The following is a 21,639-nucleotide window of genomic DNA, read 5'->3' on the forward strand; positions in this document are numbered from 1 at the left end:
AAGTGATCCGTCAAAGGAGGGCCTTAATGAATCCCACATCAATGACACGGAACGGAGCAAATGATTTTGATGGAGGTGAAAACCATCTGATGATATAAGGTTCAGGGTGGCGGTCATGAAAGAATGGAGTATAATGTATGGTAGTGGGTGAGACACGGGTGACTTCTCTGGATGACTTCTCTTGAACATATCGATGACACTGATGTGATGGATTGGTAGCATTAACCCCAAATGTGGATTATATGGCATGACCATGGTGATGTGACCGGTGAATGAAACAACCCAACCCGACTCGGACACGGAGTGGAAGTGTCATGTTCAAGAGCGACTTGCTACCAACAAAGTTTCTTTGAGTTTTCTTCCCAATTTTTCCCCAGTCATTGTTGACCAGTACCTCTTTATTTTTGTCAAGCTTGAGGAGGATAACATATTCTTGTTCTATAATTTTCCCTTCGGGCAAACCCATCGCTATGTTTTAACGAGCCTAGCGATAGTGAAACTCGTTCTCGTCTAAAGACAAGTTTGTCACTATTAATATTTTTAACGAGTTTAACGACAAAGATAACTCGGTCCTTTTCAATTTTACAAAGTTTTAAAAGGAACATAAAGGTAACTCCAAAATTCCTTTTTCGTCATCTAATACCTTAAGTCCGAAAAAGTATAAAGCAATACAGAAGGGATGAATTTTCGATAGTTTTAACGAGCCGAACAAAACAAGCTCTCGATCTTTTTGTGTAATAATCCCTCAGGTCCAAAAAGATTAAAATCTAGATGAGGGATAGCACTTCCTGTCCCTTTAACGAGCTGGAGAGGCCAATGGCTCGGCAATCTTTTCATATTTTTACGGGTCAGTTGAAAAGAGCTGAAAGGAGACTCGTCTTTTGAGGAACGAGTGATAAAACGGGTAGCAGCTGATTACAGGTAAGGTTTGGAATTTTCCAATCACGACAGTGTCACAAGGATGGCTAGTGAAATCACTCTTCGCAGCTGTTCCTCAAAATGGGTAAACAATCAAATGGAGGTGAATGATCGGCCAATGAAAAGTGGAGGTGACAGTGCAAACACGACCAAGGCTTTAACGGCTAAAGTACTACATTCACGATGGTTATTTACCGGGGAATAGTTCATTTTTTAATGAGCTTAAACACGGGTGGAAACATTTGCTCATTTCTTATGTTTATTTTTTAACGAGCTTGAACTATGTGCTAAAACTGCTCGATTAATCCAGTCGTGTGATAAGAATGTCTCATATAAAAATGGCAAATTTTAGAGATTTGCCCCACATCCTTTCTTTATGCAAGCTAGGAAACGACCAATCCTACGAGTTTAAAGGGTTAGAGGTCCTATAAATTTAAAAAATAAATAGCCGCTCTTCACTTGCACTCCAAAAGGTTTGCATGCCCCCAGGTATAAAACAGAGTTTCAAGGTTACCCCCTCTTTAGTCCGTTAAAACATTTGTTTTACCGAGAGAGGCCTACCTCTTACCGGTTACCCAAAGATTGCTCTATTCACGGCGTAAACAAAAAACTTCTCTGGCGATGTCTACCGAAATAAACAAAGGTGATCGGCGATGCCCGCCGACTCACATAACTTTGACAAGAGAATCTTGTTCTAGAATAACCCCCTCTTCCAATCACAGACGGGGGTACAGACTAGTCATATTCTCCCGCAGAAACCTATCCTATACCTGAAGTTTTCCTGCCGAAGCAGACCAGGGTGCATGCCCCCTGAGTTTCAGCCATGTTGTTAACGGGAAAAGTGTCTATTCAGAACGACCCTATCCCACTAAGGTGTGACAGTGACCTTAGAAACAAATAGAGAAAACTACTCTTGTATTCTCCTTTATGAACTATAAACAAAGAGAAATAGAATGAACCAACCCGTGTCTTGCGCTAGTCCTTTGATCCAATCTCTCTTCTCTTTGACAGCTCCCAGCTACCTGCTCTCTTACTTGCCCAGCTTCACCAAATACCTGCAAGATCGCAGAAGAAGGAAACTACACAAAGACATGGGTTCATACTCATAAAAAGCTTAGGATCAGATGTAAGCTAAACATACAAATGTAACAAACATCACTAATACACAAGCATGTAGGAGAAACTCAAATAGTCTTATTGATATAACAAGAAGGTCCAGGAGGAGTTACAACCGATGATTCCTGATCTAGCATCAATCTCCCAGCAGAGAGAAGCCCCTCTTCACCTCCAACAAAGCATAAATCACCCAATACTCTGATATCTATCACAAAACCAACAGAAATTCTCTGCAATGTACAATATTCCAGCCTCTCTAGATCTCTTGGTGAGGGATCCATATATAGATGTATGCAAACAGGATGAGTCAGCTCATGAATTGATTAGTGGCTTCTCTCTGTCAGTTCTTGCTTCCACTTGGAGACTGAGAGCCTCTTACTCATCACTGGTCGAATTCAGTGAGGCAAGTGTCATTGGAGAAGATTTTGGAAGCTTCCATTGTATTTCCACCTCGTGGAATGACTCTGCCACTTGTCATTTCCCGCTCAACGCACCCTGGTAGTGCATTTAGGTGCGTTGCAACACACCTAGCTAGTGTATTTGGGTGCTTTGCAACGCAGCTAGCTAGTGGAGCAGCTGAAATGATCCTGATTTGACTAGTTCTGAGCAGTTTCTGGTGGAGAACTTCTGGGAGAAGCTGTAATTTGTTGACCTTGTTCCTTTAGGAGTTATAACAACACTTTTAAGGACTTAGGAGCCCTTGGTTTATGGACATTTCATGCTTGGAGCTGTAAGGCACAAAAATGTCTATAACAGTTGCCCCCTAAAGTATGAGGCCGTTTATCGGGTGAAATGCTTTATTAGGAGGATCCGAAGTTCTTTCAATGCTGGGAGGAGACCTGTAATAAGATACAATACAATACATTATCTTCATATTGATTTTATGATCTAGCTGAGGCGGGCATTCCCATGCTCAGCTTTATAAATTCATTTTCATGTACATAGGACAGACAATCGTCTGATGGTAGACTGATGATTCTGATAGAGTCATCATCCTTTTAGTAGGATGATTATCTGCGCTGCAATGTTGTACATTTCAATGTCTTTATTTTCCTGAATGTATATCGCAGCCCGGATGGATGAAACTAGATCCGGGGTCTTCAATCTCGTCTGATCTTCACTCGAAGTACAAGTCGATCCATGTGAGAAATGTTTTGAAGTCGAACATGGAAAGACATCGCTTGATTACTAGTCAATGCTGTAAACTGTTAACAAGCACGAGAGGAATCACCGATAATGATAATGACCCTCAAGGTACTACAGTACAATTCATGTGGTGTGAACAAAGGACTTGGCGTCGAACACCACGCAAAATCTTTCAGTCGAAGGTCATTGATGTATACCTGTTGCCGGAAGTGAGAAACTTGCCATTGAGGCATGCAAGCTTCAAAGTACTGAATGGGGTGTTCCTAGATCAACTTCTTGGATAATGAGCTAATGTCGACAAGAAGCGATCCGTCAAAGGAGGGCCTTAATGAATCCCACATCAATGACACGGAATGGAGCAAATGATTTTGATGGAGGTGAAAACGATCTGATGATATATGGTTCAGGGTGGCGGTCATGAAGGAATGAAGTATAATGTATACTAGTGGATGGGACACAGGTGACTTCTCTAGATGACTTCTCTTGAACATGTCGGCGACACTTATGTGATGGATTGGTAGCATTTACCCCAAATTTGGATGGTATGGCGTGACCATGGTGATGTGACCGGTGAATGAAACAACCCAACCTGACTCAGGCACGGAGTGGAAGTGACATGTTCAAGAGCGACTTGCTACCAACAAAGTTTCTTTGAGTTTTCTTCCCAATTTTTCCCCAGTCATTACTAACCAGTACCTCTTTATTTTTGTCAAGCTTGAGGAGGATAACATATGCTTGTTCTATAATTTGCCCTTCGGGCAAACCCATCGCTATTTTAACGAGCCTAGCGATAGTGAAACTCGTTCTCGTCTAAAGACAAGTTTGTCGCTATTAATCTTTTTAACGAGTCTAACGACAAAGATAACTCGGTCCTTTTCATTTTTAGAGAGTCTGAAAAGGTACGTAAAGGTAACTCCGGAATCCCTTTTTCGTCATCTAATCCCCTAAGTCCGAAAAAGTATAAAACAATACATGAGGGATGAATTTTCGATAGTTTTAACGAGCCGAACAAAACAAGCGCTCGATCTTTTTGTGCAATAATCCCTCAGGTCCAAAAAGATTAAAATCTAGAGGAGGGATAGCACTTCTGGTCGCTTTAACAAGCTAGAAGGCCAAAACTTGGCAATCTTTTCATATTTTACGAGTCAGTTGAAAAGAGCTTAAAGAAGACTCGTCTTTTGAGGAACGAGTGATAAAATGGGTAGCAGCTGATTCCAGGTAAGGTTTGGAATTTTCCAATCACGGCAGTGTCACAAGGATGGCTAGTGAAATCACTCTTCGCAGCTGTTCCTCAAAATGGGTAAACAATCAAATGGAGGTGAATGATCGGCCAATGGAAAAGTGGAGGTGATGGTGCAAACACGGCCACGGCTTTAATGGCTTAAATGTTTCATTCACGGTGGTTATTTTCCGGGGGGAATAGTTCATTTTTTAACGAGCTTAAACACAGGTGGAAACATCTGCTCGGTCTTATGTTTATTTTTTAACGAGCTTGAACTATGTGCTAAAACTGCTCGATTAATCCAATCATATGATAATAATGTCTCATATAAAAACGGAAACTTTTAGATTTTTGCCCCACATCCTTCCTTTATGCAATTTTGGTGACGACTAATCCTATGAGATTAAAGGGTTAGCCTACGGGTTTAAAGGGAGGACCTAAAAATTTTAAAAATAAATAGCCGCCCCTTGCTTGCACTCCAAAAGGTTTGCATGCCCCTAGGTATAAAACAAAGTTTCAAAGTTACCTCTACTTCAGTCCGTTAAAACATTTGTTTTGCCAGGAGAGGCCTACCTCTTACAGGTTATCCAAAGATTGTTCTATTTACGGCGTAAACAAAACACTTCTTCGGCAATGTCTACCAAAATAAACAACGGTGAGTGACTCCGTCTGTCAACTCACATAACTTTAACAAGAGAATCTTATTCTAGACTAACCCCTCTTCCACCGACGGACGGGGTACAGACTAGTCATATTCTCCCACGGAAACCTACCCTATACCCGAAGTTTTCCTGCCAAAGCAGACCAGGACGCATGCCCCCTGGGTTTCAGTCATATCCCTCCGAATTACTCGCGCTTATCGGGAGGAAGGACTGGGGATTGAGACATTTCTTGCGTGAAGAGACCATTTAGGGACGGTATATGACTATTTGCTATGCGTGATCCAGGAAATGAAAGCTGGTCCATGAGCTTGACCACTCTTCCTTCGTGCGGAAAACACATTACTCTAAAGAGTGAGGAGACGATGGCTCCCATGAAATAAATATAGTCTCTTCCAAGGAGTAGGTTATAATCCAAGGGTCCTTGAACTACCATGACGTTCATGCGAACTGTCTTCCTTCTCAATGTTATGGGCACATCGGGAAGGATCCCTAAAGGTTGACTGGTTCCTTTATCAAAGCCTGTCACATCTCAGGCAACAACGATGGCGAACCAAGCGCTTTCCAAGCAATAGAGGAAAGGATACTCACAGAAACCCCCTCATCTATGATGGTACCAACCATGACCATTTTATATATTTGAACGATAATTCGGAATGGTACGCTTGCTGGCAAACGAGGTCTGCCTAGTTGATTCCAATCGAAGGAGACAACTAGGTTGCTTGGAGGTGGGACCGAGTAGACGGCCGGGTATGGCTCTGACGAACTTCCTTCCTGCGGTAAAGGAACGGGTGGATTGCCCCCATGTTCGTCGGAGTCTGTGTTGATGAAGAGAATTTGGATGGTGTCATCCTTGTTCTCTTCAGTGACTGTATCATCCGAAGATAAAACCTCTGAAGGCAAGACCGGGTCAACTGCCGCCTCGACCTTTTGACTTTCGTCTGGTATGGATTCAGTTGGTTTATCTTCAATGATAGGTGCTTCAGCCGACCACTTGAGCGAGCCAGCTGGATTCTCAACTAGTGACGGACTCGGTAGAGTTTTTTATATCCAGGAGGAAGTCGTAATGGTGAAACCGAACAATCATCAGAAACTATTTTAGCTTCGTCTAAGAAGGGACAACGGTGGAGGGCATGGTCGCCTTCGCACAGTTTACAAGGAAATCTAGCTTTCCCTTTTTGTCCTGGGGCTTCACTTTCACTAGTTGACGGTGTGCTTTCAACATGATCTCCAGAGGTTGATGGCACCGGATTGTGCAAACGAGGAGACCAGTCCCTTAGTATCCGGGGGATGCAAGGACAATCTCTGTGAAAGTGGTCTCCTTTGCAAATGACACATGGCGATTTAGGCCTGGTCGGTGCTGTGTGTGGATTTTCGTTAGACGACACTCATTTTCCCCCATTCACCTTTGGCTCCTTCTTCTTTTTCTCTGTCTTCTTCTTTTCCTTCTTCTCCTTAGGAACTTGGCTTTAAGCTTTACCAGTTCCATCAAGCGAAGAGGAAGGAGGAGAGGAAGAATTAGAGGAAGTACAAGGCTGGTGGGTAACTCTGGACTCGTCTAATTGCTGATTCGATTGTTCAGGAATAGTGGTGTTCTGAACGACATTGGTTGAGAAGAGCCATACTGGCAAGCCAATTGTCAGTCCTGGAAGCGACAATGTGGCCATATGGGGCACACCAACATCTCCCCAAGAGGAGAAGGGACTAGGATTTCCACCAAGGGGAATTCCTTAGTTGGTAGGCTCCATTTTCTCAACCCAAAGATCAACGTAGGAAAAGGGTATGAATATTCCGTTTAAAATAAATTTTAACACGCTTTGACACAACTTGTTTTTTCAGTTTTAAAGAGACGAGAAAAAACAAAATATGACTCTAGTCTCCTTCGATTTTGAATGAGCCTGAAGTGACAAGTGCTCAGATGGACCTTTTCCGTTAAGGAGTCTGAAAAGGAATGAAAGGGACTGCTCTGGAGGTCTAGGTAGAGGGAGTACCAAACCAATCGCAAAACTGCAGAATACTTTTTACGGTACGGCAGTCAATCTTCCCGAATGCTGTGTTCGGTGCATTGCGATCAGTATGGCGGCCGACACGGCTTCCTATGGATAAAAGGTTTTAAGCCTATAGGGGTCTCCCAATATATACTCGACGGTACGTGGGAGCGCAAGTCCGTATTGGTACTTATCGTCTCAAAGTGGAGGAATCACCCAACCATCAGTGAGGACAACAATTACCAGGCTTTACGACGCCGGAATACGTCTCTAGCCTAGACATCTAAATGTTGTGCGTTAAGTTACAAAGCGTTGTTAAGTTCATTGAATTTATTTTAGGTTGATCTTTCTTATGAAGTTTTCCTTTTGGGATCACCACGAGATGTATAAGTAATTCCTAAAATGCAATCTAAAGATGATAAACAAGCTTTTATCTCTTTTCAGCAATGAAAATCCTAGCTACAAGGGAAAAGAAAGACACAATCTTTTCGCAAAGAGCAAAGAGAACACTGTAAATGCACTTTTCCTAAATCAAGCCAAACAGACTGTCAATATGCAAATGCACATGCATGTGTTTTGTTTTTCACTTTCTTAATATTGATGCCTAAAAAGAAATTTGTTGTACAAATCTGAATTCGCTTTCAAGTGAAAAACACAAACAAGCTTCTTTTCGAAATCAAAAGGTAGAGACAATTACGAAACTTTATGATTTTGAAATGAACACTTGTTTCGTCACTAGAAAGTGACAAATTCAAACCAAAGGCAAAAGTAAAAGCATAATCGACTGTCAACAGCAAATAAATTTTCTCCTATGATCAAAATCGACACTTGCGACAGATCTGAATCAAAGGACGACAGTATGACTATTCTACTTTTGCAATGGAAAACTGTAAATGACGTAACAAACACACAAAGAACATCTACAGTTTCTTTTATACAACTGAGGCGGAATATCAGCAAAGAAAAGGGGTTCTTAAACAGACACACACACTGATCACAGGCTGCAAAAATCAGAGGCAAAACTGGAAAAAGTGAGCAAAGAACCTCATCTGCACAGGGCTAGGCTGATCAACGCACCTGGTACACAGAGAAACTGGATTGCAATGCAGGTTGCCCTCTCGGGAACTGCACTGAAATGCAGGAACTCTTCCCAGTACCTGCGCTAGGGCAGAAACGAGAATTTTATCCGGCTTCTGGGTCACGGTTTGCAGTTTAATCTATGGTTTTTGGCTGAGTAAAAGCAATCATTAATGCACAATCAGAGGGTAGATTTAATGAAGGTTTAAGAGCTATCACAGAGGGAAATCAGATCATTTGTGATTCAGCTATTCAAATCATAAACAGATCCAGTGAATGGATTGAAGCAGCAGATGTCTACTTTGCATTTGTTAATGGCAAATGCAGTTCGATTTGCTACTTCTAAGTTTATGAAACAAACAACAAGAGAAACACAAACAAACCAACTAGACGATCGTCCCCAGCGGAGTCGCCATTTTGTTAACGGGAAAAGTGTCTATTCAGAACGACCTTATCCCACTAAGGTGTGACAGTGACCTTAGAAACAAACAGAGAAAACTACTCTTGTATTCTCCTTTATGAACTATAAACAAAGAGAAATAGAATGAACCAACCTATGTCTTGCGCTAGTCCTTTGATCCAATCTCTCTTCTCTTTGACAGCTCCCAGCTACATGCTCTCTTACTTGCCCAGCTTCACCAAATACCTGCAAGATCACAGAAGAAGGAAACTACACAAAGACATGGGTTCATACTCATAAAAAGCTTAGGATCATATTTAAGCTAAACATACAAATGTAACAAACATCACTGATACACAAGCATGTAGGAGAAACTCAAATAGTCTTATTGATATAACAAGAAGGTCCAGGAGGAGTTACAACCGATGATTCCTGATCCAGCATCAACCTCCCAGCAGAGAGAAGCCCCTATTCACCTCCAACAAAGCATAAATCACCCAATACTCTGATATCTATCTCAAAACCAACAACAATTCTCTACAATGTACAATATTCAACCTCTCTAGATCTCTTGTTGAGGGATCCATATGTAGATGTATGCAAAGAGGATGAGTCAGCTCATGAATTGATTAGTGGCTTCTCTCTGTCAGTTCTTGCTTCCACTTGGAGACTGAGAGCCTCTTACTCATCACTGGTCGAATTCAGTGAGGCAAGTGTCATTGGAGAAGATTCTGGAAGCTTGCATTATCTTTCCACCTCATGGAATGACTCTGCCACTTGTCATTTCCCGCTCAACACACCCTGGTAGTGCATTTAGGTGCGTTGCAACGCACCTAGCTAGTGTATCTGGGTGCTTTGCAATGCAGCTAGCTAGTGGAGCAGCTGAAATGATCCTGATTTGACTAGTTCTGAGCAGGTTTTGGTGGAGAACTTCTAGGAGAAGCTGTAATTTGTTGACCTTGTTCCTTTAGGAGTTATAACAACACTTTTAAGGACTTAGGAGCCCTTGGTTAATGGAAATTTCATGCTTGGAGCTGTAAGGCACAAAAATGTCTATAACACATGTCCTCTCGAATCACTCACGCTCATCGGGTGGACGGACTGGAGATTGAGACATTTCTTGCGTGAAAAGACCATTTAGGGATGGTATATGACTATTTGCTATGCGTGATCCGGGAAATGAAAGCTGGTCCACGAGCTTGACCACTCTTCCTTCGTGCGGAAAACACATCACTCTAAATAGTGATGAGACAATGGCTCTCATGCAATAAATATAGTCTCGTCCAAGGAGTAGATTGTAATCCAGGGGTCCTTGAACTACCATTACGTTCATGTGAACGGTTTTCCCTCTCAATGTTATGGGCACATTGGGAAGGATCCTTAACGGTCGATTGGTTCCTTTATCAAAGCCTGTTAGATTTCTCATCTCAGGCAAAAGCGATGGCGAACCAAGCGCTTTCCAAGCAGTTGAGGAAAGGATACTCACAAAAGCCCCCTCATCTATGATGGTACCAACCATAACCATTCTATACATTTGAATAATAATTCGGAATGGTACACTAGCTGGTAAACGGGGTCTGCCTAGTTGATTCCAGTCGAAGGAGACAACTAGGTTGCTTGGAGGTGGGACCGAATAGACGGCCGAGTATGAATCTAAAAAACTTCCTTCCTGCGGTAAAGGAACGGGTAAATTGTCCCCATGTCCATTGGAGTCTGTGCTTATGAAAAGAATTTGGACGGTGATATCCTTGTTCTCTTCAGTGATTGTATCATCTGAAGATGGAACCTCTGAAGGCAAGACCGGGTCAACTGCCGCCTCGACCTTTTGAATTTCATCTGGTATGGATTCGGATGGTTCATCTTCAATGACAGATGCATCGGCCGACCACCTGAGCAGTTCAGCCAGATTTTCAACTAGTGACAGACTTAGCAAGAGTTTTTTATATCCAGGAGGAAGTCGTAACGGTGAAACCGGATGATCATCCAAAACTCTTTTAGCTTCGTCTAAGATGGGACAACGGTGGACGGCATGATCGCCTTCACACAGTTTATAAGGAAATCTATATTTTCCTTTTTGTCCTGGGGCTTCACTTTCGCTAGTTGACGGTGTGTTTTCAACAGATCATCAGAGGTTGATGACACCGGGTTGTGCAAACGAGGAGACCAGTCCCTTAAGATCCGAGGGATGCAAGGACAATCTCTATGAAAATGGTCTCCTTTGCAAATGACACATGGCGATTTAGGCCTGGTCGGTGCAGTGTGTGGATTTTCGTTAGACGACACTCGTTTGCCCCCATTCACTTTCAGCTCCTTCTTCTTCTTCTCTTTCTTCTTCTTTTCCTTCTTCTCCTTAGGAACTTGACTTTTGGCTTTACCAGCCCATCAAGCGAAGAGGAAGAATTAGAGGAAGTAGAAGGTTGGTGGGTAACTCTGGACTCGTCTAATTGCTGATTCGATTATTCAGGAATAGTGGTGTTCTGAACGACAGAGGTTGAGAAGAGCCATACAGGCAAACCAATTGTCTGTCCTGGAAGCGACAATGTGGCCATATAGGGTGCACCAACATCTCCCCAAGAGGAGAAGGGACTAGGATTTCCTCCAAGGGGAATTCCTTGGTTGGTGGACTCCATTTTCTCAACCCAAGATAAACGTAGGAAATGGGTAATGAATATTCCGTTTAAAATAAATTTTTAGACGCTTGGACACAACTTGTTTTTTCAGTTTTTAAGAGTCGAGAAAAAACAAAAGATGACTCTAGTCGCCTTCGATTTTTAATGAGCCTGAAGTGACAAGTGCTCAGATGGACCTTTTCTGTTAAGGGTCTGAAAAGGAACGAAAGGGACTACTCTGGATATCTAGGTAGAGGGAGTACCAAACCAATCGCAAAACTGCATAATACTTTTTACGGTACGGCAGTCAGTCTTCCCGAATGTTGTGTTCAGTGCATTGCGATCGATAGGGAAGCAGACACGGCTTCTTAAGGATAAAAGATTTAAGCCTATAGGGGTCTCCCAAAATATACTCGACGGTACGTGGGAGCACAAGTCCGTACTGGCACTTATCGTCTCAAAGTGGAGGAATCACCCAACCATCAGTCCTCCAGCACAGCAGCACAGCAGCACAGTCCTCCATGCGCAATCGCGAACTCTATGATGTTCTTCTTCTGTGTACATTTATCAGAGCGTGTAGCTCCCAGGCAGGATAATCTATAGTCCCGCGTTCCCTTTCAACTACCTATAGCTCTAAGACTGTTCTTCCTATGGTTAGTCAGGTGGTCGCACCACCTATGTGGGGCTCCATCCTACCCTTTTTCGTGGTTCGCAGAGAATCCTTATCTGCCATTATGTTATTGGCAACCCGCACTCTGTGTTTTGTAATGCACTTCCGTGGTTATTGCGTTTGGCGATATGCGGTCCTAGCCATGGCAGTAGACTAACCAATTCTCGGCGATAGTCCTCCAATTTGATAGTATGCTCGGCCGCTCCTTGCCTTTCCATCCTTGGTTTAATGAGAAATGCTTCCTTTATTTCATTTCCCAGCCTCTTGACTTCGGCATCCATTAAAGCGCCTTTCTTCCTTGGTCGTACCCGGTCTTTTGCAAGTTCGCGAAGTCTAAGGTTTCCCCATCAAATTTCTTCCTGAAGCCTTATATGCTCTACCTCGCATAGTTGTGTGATTTACGTGTTTCGGTCTGCACAAGTCGTTGAAACTATGGGTTTTATTACATGCAGACTTGGCTTCACATGATCCTCAGAGATTATGGCCCCTGCTTCATACTTCGGCTTCAAAATTTCTCTCACAGTCATATTTTTGCACATAGTCTTATAATCCCACTGAACCGCTGGTATGCAGAGGTCCCAGTCAGTGTGTTTCACATGGTGGATGCTGTTCAGTACCTCGCACACCTTGTCAAAGGCTTTTCCACAAGTAATCTTTGGCGCACTTCGATGTTTCGTCTTCTGCATATCGTTCCTTTTTTCTATCATGAGAGCAGTATGTGCTTGTGCAGACTGTATACCATACCTCTGTATCCATCTAGAAAGGTGGTCGTACAAGCTGTTTTTCTCCCCAAAGTTGTCTCTCATCCGCATCGAAGGTTTTCCAAATCGCATAATCATCATCCTTCTGTAATTGCGCCAATCCTCAAAACTCTTCTGATGCGTACCCCACCATCTTGCAGGTGTAGCACGCAGTTCCCATTTCAGAGCATCCAACCGCTGTTGTTCTCGCACTTCGCTCTCAAATTTGTTCAGGAATTCATCCACCAATGTCAACCCATCATACATAGGCAAATCCCATGCCTCTGTTGCTTCATAGTGTAGGGACCTTATCATCATGTTGAAATTTAGTGTGGTTACCTCGTGTAATCGATTCTGCCATCATTCTACTTCTTCGCCTGAGTCCGAAGTGCAGGAGTTGTCACATTCCCATGAAATTATACCATCTGTTGTTGGGTTCACCCAATCCTATTCTCGTGCAGTTATCTTGTAGATACAGTCGAGATCATCATCACTTTCATTGTCACGCACTAGTTCTGTGTAGCGCACTCCATCTGTAGGGTCTAAAGGTACCACTACGCGTAGTGACTTTTTTTCAAAAATCATCTTGCGCTTTTTCAAATTTATTACTCCATTCATATCAGTGGCCCAATGTATTCCTAGTAGTGCAAGATAGGGATTACTGTCATCGACAATCTCTATCACATCGAAATCGGCAAGCGCGCTCCCATTGGTAGGATCTTTTGTTGATTCGTCATTATTAATTGAATAGGGGAACATTGCAACACTGGCTTACCCATGTGCTCCCATGTCTGCTTTGGTAGAACATTCGCATCCGATCCTCGATCCAAAATTACCTGATCGATTTCCTATTCCCCAATTTGCGCAATCAATCTAATTTCCCTTCTTGTTCACAATGTATGTTTCCCGAGCTTCCAGACTACGTGCGTTCTCCTGACCCAGCGCACCTAGTGATAAGTTCCTGCAGTCCTTTCACAGCCTTGTTGTTGTGCAGCAGCTTCATACATGTCTCCAGAAAGGTAGTGAGAATTGAAGGATCCATCTCTAGTTCTAGTTGATCCTTACTACCTAAAGTGGAGGCCACCATGAATGTCTCCTTCGCGCACTCCAAATCAAATTTAGATTCCTTTGTAGGAGCTTTGCGAACCCACTCACTTTCTTTAGGTTGATTCCCTTTGTCATCTTTTGTCGCGATACCACTCCGAAGCACTATGTTGACATTCGGATCTTCTTTGCATGGCTCAGACCTCATCATCTATAAGTTCTAAGTCGGGGTGGGCTGGAGTACTCTTTTATCCCGCAACCTCGCTATCAGTGTAGGGCAGTCCTCTGTCTCATGATCAAATTGGGCACAATATAAACATGAGGTTATCGTCAGATTCATACAATCAGGGGCATAATTCCGTAGCCCTCTACAATTATAACAAATCAGCTGTCTGCGAACCCTTCGTGGTCCCATTCCACCTCGACCTCGGCTGCGCCCCTGAAATCCAACATGCGCCATCCTTGCATTTGGGTCGAGGGCTCATGTTTCAGTCTACACCCTATAGGCAGGAGTCCAATCCATCATCAACTCGTAACTTCTACAGGTATGCTCATCATGGCCTACCGACCTGCAGAAATTACAGAACAATTGTTGGGACGTCTGTGTATACTTCTATAATAGGTGACAATTATTCGTAGCATGTTTTCCACCTATCTGACAAATTGTTCACCATAATGCAGGTGTCGTGCTCGGTCCTGCTTGTGCTTCTGTTCTTAATGGCATCGGCCACCCTCCCGCCAAGTAGTTCTCAAAGACTGGGCAATGGTCCTTGTCGTGCCCTGGCCTTTGCATTTTATGCACCACACCTCCTCGCACATTTCTGGCCTAGTTGTCCTGTTCTGTTTCAAACTCTGCATTTCTAGACATAAATTTTGCAGTTGAGCATGGATTTGGTTGACTCCCAAGCCAGGATCTTGTATTGGGGTCTCATGCAGCCTCATTACAATCTCCAACGCTTTGGCCTAGGTGGATAACTTCTATTGCGACGGTGCAGTCCTAAGATGCGATGTTAGTGATTCTACAAATTATGCGCAGTGTTGTCCATATGTCAAAGTCATGTTGGCTTCGCGGATCATACTCTTCACTTTTTGATCTAGATCCCAGGGGTTCTCGCCTAGAATCATCGCAATTACTTTAAACCTAATAATCGACTGTGTTTCTGACTTCGGCCTGCTAAATTCCCTATTCAGCGTGGCCTGAATATCTATGATCCCTGCATTCGGATGGTCATTAGAATGCTTAATGTACCATATCAGTGCGTGATCCTGCAGTGCACTTACGAGTGTTGCCTTCTTAATATTGTCATTCGTGACTCCTTGTGCTTCCCATATAGCCTTTACCATGAACCAAAATTGGTCCGGATCTTCGTTCCCTACTCCTCTGAATACCGGTAATTTGATTGTGCTCGCCATATTAAGCTGTGGTGGTGGCGGAGGTGGCATGGGCGGAGATGGGGATGATGATGGTGAAACTGGTGGTGGTGTAGGTGGAGGTGATATGCACAGAATTCGCTACCTTATTAGACTGATTGTGCTTCTCAGAGAAACTTTCACAATCTCCTCCTCACTCTCCTTCTGAGGTGAAATCAAGGGACTAGTCTCTAATTCTTCACTACTTCCATTTCTATAGATCCTTCTGCTTCGTGTCACCCCAAACATCAATTTATTCGCATAACCCGCTTTTCACACATTAGAATTTTAATCCAAGTGTTCAAAGATTTAATGTACTTACCTCGTGGTCCTTTGAGGAAGCGTCATTCTGCCTCGTTGTAACTGACTGTTGTATCTACTGTGAACTTGGTGATAAACCCTCCTATAATTTGATTAAGCCAATGGTCCATAGCGTGCGCGATCTTATCTTCCGATGCTTCTAGTCTACACACCAATTCTGGGGTCCATATAATCGGTTTGTCGAGCCTATACCATCCCTAATTCTATGCTAGCTTTGCGATCCACTCATACAACTCAGAGGGGAAGGATGCAAAGAAAATTTCGTGGATTTCCATATATAAGAAGCACTCTAACCACTGTTCCTTTGATACTCGTGGATTCCTATTTTCCTGTGTTGTGAACTTGTGAATCTTTCTATCCAGCCAATTCTCAATGTCTTTCTTGGTCGGATTCCAGTGACACGACATCAGACATCCCTTATGCAGATCCCGGTCCCGGCAATGGAACCATTTGTTAGCTTAGTGGGGCCTAACCCAGGTTCAGAGATGATTTATCCAAACAAATCATGGTACTACTGGCCCTTTCGACAAAATTCCATGGAGCGCAGACTGAGGTCTCACTCGAACTAGTATGGGAGGGTGCTAGAACCAGTTTTCACACCCTAGGGATGTCTCGATGTGGTTCAGAGGGTCCGTGGTTTGAACCTATGTGCACGTCGCTACACTCACTTACCTGTACCTCGCTACCTATGATGCTACCTTCACGCAGCCCTACTCAGGGGTCGAATAGTATTATTACCCAAGTCTTTGTCAGTAACCCGTTATTAGTTAATTACCTTAGCTTATTTTTATGTGTTTAGTTATACTTAACAATATTCATTATTCATACAAGTGTGCGCAATAAGTAAACCAGTATACTTGCATACAATATCAAACAAATAATAATTCAACACAAATACACAAGATTGGGAATCAAACTTCTCTTTATTATCTCCTTCTCTGGTTACAGACTCGACTCTACCCTGCACCCTCCGCTGTAGGGGTCCGCGCACTCAGCTGTGGACTCTAGTAGGCCTCTGAGCACTCAGCTACAAAGCCTCTACCTACTCTATGACCCAAGACACACTTCGCGCTTCTCTTTACACTCTGAGATCTTTTCTTTCCATCTTATCTCTTCTATAAGTTATCTTTGCAACTTAGAGCCTTGCTCTTATTTATACATTCCCATGGTTCGTGAACCATGGGTAGGCCGACACTACATTCAAAACTTAGGGTAAACAACCCGATGACTCTAACATACAATTCACGCTTCGCACCCGCAATTCACAAAGTCTTTACAACAGTATTACTCAAAACTTGGGCTTTGAGCCCCAAAACATGCTATGGGGGGGATTCCATGCCCAACATGTAGTGTACCCAATATTGTAATATGGCGTACCTAGGGATGTGTTCAAGGAGAATAATAGTATAATAATGAAGTCCATTAAATGTAAGGTGGAATTGATCCACTATATTTTAAATAATACCCACTATGGTAGTTGTTAGTGAATAAATTTAATGGGACCTCATCAATGAAGACCCACTAGGTGGTTAGGAGTTTGTTATGATTAGTGTTACTTTGATAATTACAAAATAAGGATGAAAATATCATTATGTGTAGGTGTGGAAGAATATTGTAATAGAGCTTGGCTCATTAAGAAATAGCCAACTCAAAGAGGCAAATGCACAAGAATGGATTCCTTCCATAAAATAATTAAGGTGTTTCTCTACCTTAAATTTTTTCATATTAATAAAATGTGGAAAATTCTTATCATATTTTTGAATATTTTCTATGTGATTTGTACCACTCCCATATTATTCTCTAACATTTTAAATAACAACTAAGGTACTTGGAAGTAAAATCTAAACTTATTATATAAAAAAACACATAACTACTTCTTCTTCTTTTAATGGTCGTTCATGGACACTAGGTGGCTGCTATGTCCACATGAAAATTCAGGCAAATCAACCCCGAAGGGAATCAAATACCTTCATCCAAAATATCTGGGTATAACCCCAACCGCGTTGAGGAGAATTGACGTTTTGACCCCCCAATCAATGAGGTACTTAGTAACGATAACTTGACTAGTTGAGCTAACCCTTGGGGCTAATAAAAAAGACACAAATTACTTATATATATTATAAATATAAATGTATCTAGTATTTTCAATAATAATGACCAATATTTTATCATCACTTTTAATAAAATACTAGATAGTAAAATAGTTACAAACTTTGATAATTCATAAAAGTACAAAATTTAAAAAAATTGATTATGTTAACAAACACTAACTCTTTTACAAATCTATATTAAAATATTATTTTTATTTATTTATTTTATTTTATTGATAAGGTTATTTATTTTATTGATTGATGAAACCAATTCATAACATACAGTTTTGGTTTGTCTTATTCTACCACTAGGGAAACTAGACTAGTGGAAAAATAATAACTCTTTAGCATCCATAAATAGTATTCAAAAGAGAAATAAAAAAGAGTTGAGTGTCTAGACCTAAGACCCTTACTATCTAACAAGGTAACTAGAATAACATGTTAAGAAAAAAACCAAGAAAGAAAAACGAAAGAAATAGTAACAGTTCATTCGTATTGAGATCACTTGGAGGGTTCCACCTCTGTTGGCGCTTCACCACTACTATGACATCTACTCAAGTCGGGTAGGAGGCCATGATGGTATTCTATCATCTTCATGCATTACTCTAAGTTCTTCATATATAGTTGTAGCTCATCATACATGAGAAAATTTTCCGCATTTGTTTCGTTCTTCTCTAACAAAATTCTTCCCAATAATGTCTTCATGTGCTAGTACAAATCCACCTTGTACATGTATTAGCCTTTTCTTCCTCTAATGTGACTCGCATTGGGTAACCAAGCCATGTTCGCCAACCATTTCATGCTTTCCCTTAGATAGCTTATCTTGAATTTCTGGTGGTATTTGAGAATGATAGTATCTGGTCATGGATTTCACTCTATTATGAGTGAAAGATCCTCATCTTGCCTCATAGTACCCAATACCTCATTGGAACCTTGCACACTAACGTGACATTATAGTCCACCAAAACCAATGACTAAGACACAAAGGAGAGTGACTATGCACAAGGGTAAGAGGGATAGAAAGAGAGTGACAAGTAGGAATGGACAAGATAAAAGGTTTGATTGTAATAGAATAGGGAATACTCAAAAGGTATAGGAAAAAATTCTTAGGATTGCTCAATAGGATGAGAGGGAAATGGTAAGGAAGAAGCAAAAGGAATAGAGTAATGAAAATAAATCAGTTGATGCATAACCATGCACAATGCAACTAAAAAAAGAAATGATATAATGTAACAGAAACTATGACAGAAGAGACTTGATTTCATGTTGTAAAGTCAACCACGTTGAATACAAATCCATATAGATTGGAAAAAATCATGGATGCATGCATCGGTCGATCTCCCATAATTTTCTTTGCATAATGATTATAGTCAAGAGGTGGTCACATTATAATGAAATGATAATCAGAATAGGATCAACCTTCACTACTGTGTAGCATTAAATCGCCATGGGGGTATGCTTGGCACATTCCCTTCCATTATTACTATGATAAAAAAACTAGCATGTCTACCTCCACAATGTCACTTGTCTTCCCACCCATACAAGAAATTCTATATTATAAAGTTATATTCATTCTCTAATAAAGTTCTCCAATAATAAATCTCAATAGATATTAGACTAAGCTCCTTAATTTTTTTTCTTCCTAATTGATAAATGAAAGACATACTAAAGTTATATATTGAAGATTTTCAAAAACCATGATTATGAGATAGAGATACTTTATTTAAATCATAGTTTTAGTCCCTGCTTCACTGGGGACTGTAGCATTCGCTTTGCATCAAAGTGCGTTAACTTTCAATATTTTCCTAAATTCTATGTAATTTTAGCCAAAGTTTCCAGAAAATGCTTAATATTCTTATTTTCCAATAAATTCAAAAATAAATTTCTCATTTTTTGGTAATCATATTTCTAATTTTTTATTGACTAAGTGAGCTCTGATGGGACACAACTACCCTGGTGGAGGATATTTTATTTCTAGTATTTATTAGTGCTTGATAAATAATTTTAAAATCACAAAAAATACTAATTTTGTGAGTGGCTATTATGTCAGTGAGTGCTCTCACACTGACATTGTTATGTTATTTATCTATCCAATTATGCCATAACTGACATGGTTTTAGGTCCTTTACATGGGATGGGGGGCGAGGAACGAATATCTGAACATTTATAAATAACTAGATCTTATGAAAGAATCGACCGAAAATGATTAACTAGAATTAAACGAGATGCAGTTAACTTTTTTTTTATGTTTTACCAATGCATCATGGAAACAACCATTAAATGTTATATCTTCTATCATAAACAATTTCATGCTTATGTGCATGTGTTTTATGATTCTGCAAGGACCTACGCACAATGAAAACACAAATATTTTTATTGAAAAAAAATGTTCACACTTCTGTGAACAAATATAATTATTAAACAAAAATGTTCACTTTTTCGCACAACGAAAATACAAATATTAATTGAATTTAGGCTTCTGTGATCCATATTATGAAAAGTACGAAAAATTTCGGTAAAAATCATATCTTAGTATTGAGGGGTTTTTAGAGTGCATTATATTAGATACCATTTTTTTGGGATTCAACTGCGTTAAGTAAGTCATTCATCTATGATAATTTCTATGCGCGGTAGTCGTAACTTACTAAATTGTCATGATTTTTTAATAGTCCACTTAGCACTCATTGCATCAAGTGATGCTCACATGGGTGAAGATGTGGGAATGAAACTAGTGAAATGAATCACATAGTGTCAATCATCACTTATGGGACTTGCACCCGATAATGAAGACTTCCCAAGAGGACTTAACGCTTGAGCCAGAGGCGATCCTGGATGGGAGGACTTAATGCTTGAGTAAGAGGTGATCTGGGATGGGTGAGATCCCTAGAAGTCCTGGTTACCAGGTGCAAGCCCCGGAAGTGATGATTGACGCTATGTGATTCATTTCACTAGTTTCGATCCCACTTCTTCACCCCTGTGAGCATCACCCGATGTAATGAGTGCTAAGTGGACTATTCAAAAATCATGAGAATTTAGTCAGGTACGACTACCTCTCATGGAAATTCTCATAAATGAATGACTTACTTAACGCAGTTGAATCCCAAAACATGATATCTAAAATTCACATCATCAGAGTTTTGTCGACTAAAAATCACATCATCAGAGTTTTGTTGATGTATTTTGAAGCATCTAGTGTGGTTTGTCATCAATACAAGATGAACCACACTAGACGGTACCACACTGGATGGCTCAAAACATGAACACGTCGACAAAACTTTGACGATGTGATTTTTACTGAAATTTTTCTTGCCTTTCAATAAAATTATTATTATTAAACAAAAATGTTCATAATTCAGCACAACGAAAACGCAAATATTATTATTAAAAAATAACGTTCACACTTCCGCAAAACAAAAACATGAATATTATTACTAAACAAAAATGTGCCCACTTATACACAATGAAAAGACAAATTTTATTCTTAAACATTATTATTAAACAAAAAAGTTAAATAGTATTATTAAACAAATTTTGTACAACAAAAAAAAAAATTATTATTATTAAACAAATTGTTCACACTTCCGCACAATTAAAACACAAATATTATTATTAAACAAAAATATTCACACTCAGCACAATGAAACACAAATATTATTATTAAACAAAAATGTTCGCACTTTTGCGCAACGAAAACATGAATATTATTATTAAACAAAAGTGTTCATGCTTCCACACAATGAAAACAGAAAATTATTATTAAACAAAAATGTTCCCACTTTGCATAACGAAAACACAAATATTATTATTAAACAAAAATGTTCAAACTTTTGCACAAGGAAAACATAATATTATTATTAAACAAAAATATTCACACTTCTGCACAACGAAAACAAAATTGTTTAATTTAGATCAGTCAAAGGGCGGAACGAAGAATGGACCAAGCACAAACATAACGTAATGAGTTCAAGTGAAATGTGAGTTGTGAAACAAGGTGTGGAGGAAACTGTGCGAAGGTGGATGTGTGGAGGAAGCAATACAGAAATGGTTGTGCAAAAGAAGCATCCGCGGACAATAAAAATAGAGGCAAGGACTATGCTCCATTGCAACAATTAATCTTGTTAAATATCAACTTTATAAAAATATTTTAAATTTCTTCGTAATAATTTTAATTCTAAATCTTAAAATAAACCAAATATTTTTTCAAGAAATTTATTCATTCGTATTAAAGC

This window comes from Pinus tabuliformis, chromosome 8 (genome assembly GCF_031772625.1).
Source record: "Pinus tabuliformis cultivar Carrire ecotype Pingquan chromosome 8, CPIR1, whole genome shotgun sequence".
Lineage (NCBI taxonomy): Eukaryota > Viridiplantae > Streptophyta > Pinopsida > Pinales > Pinaceae > Pinus > Pinus tabuliformis.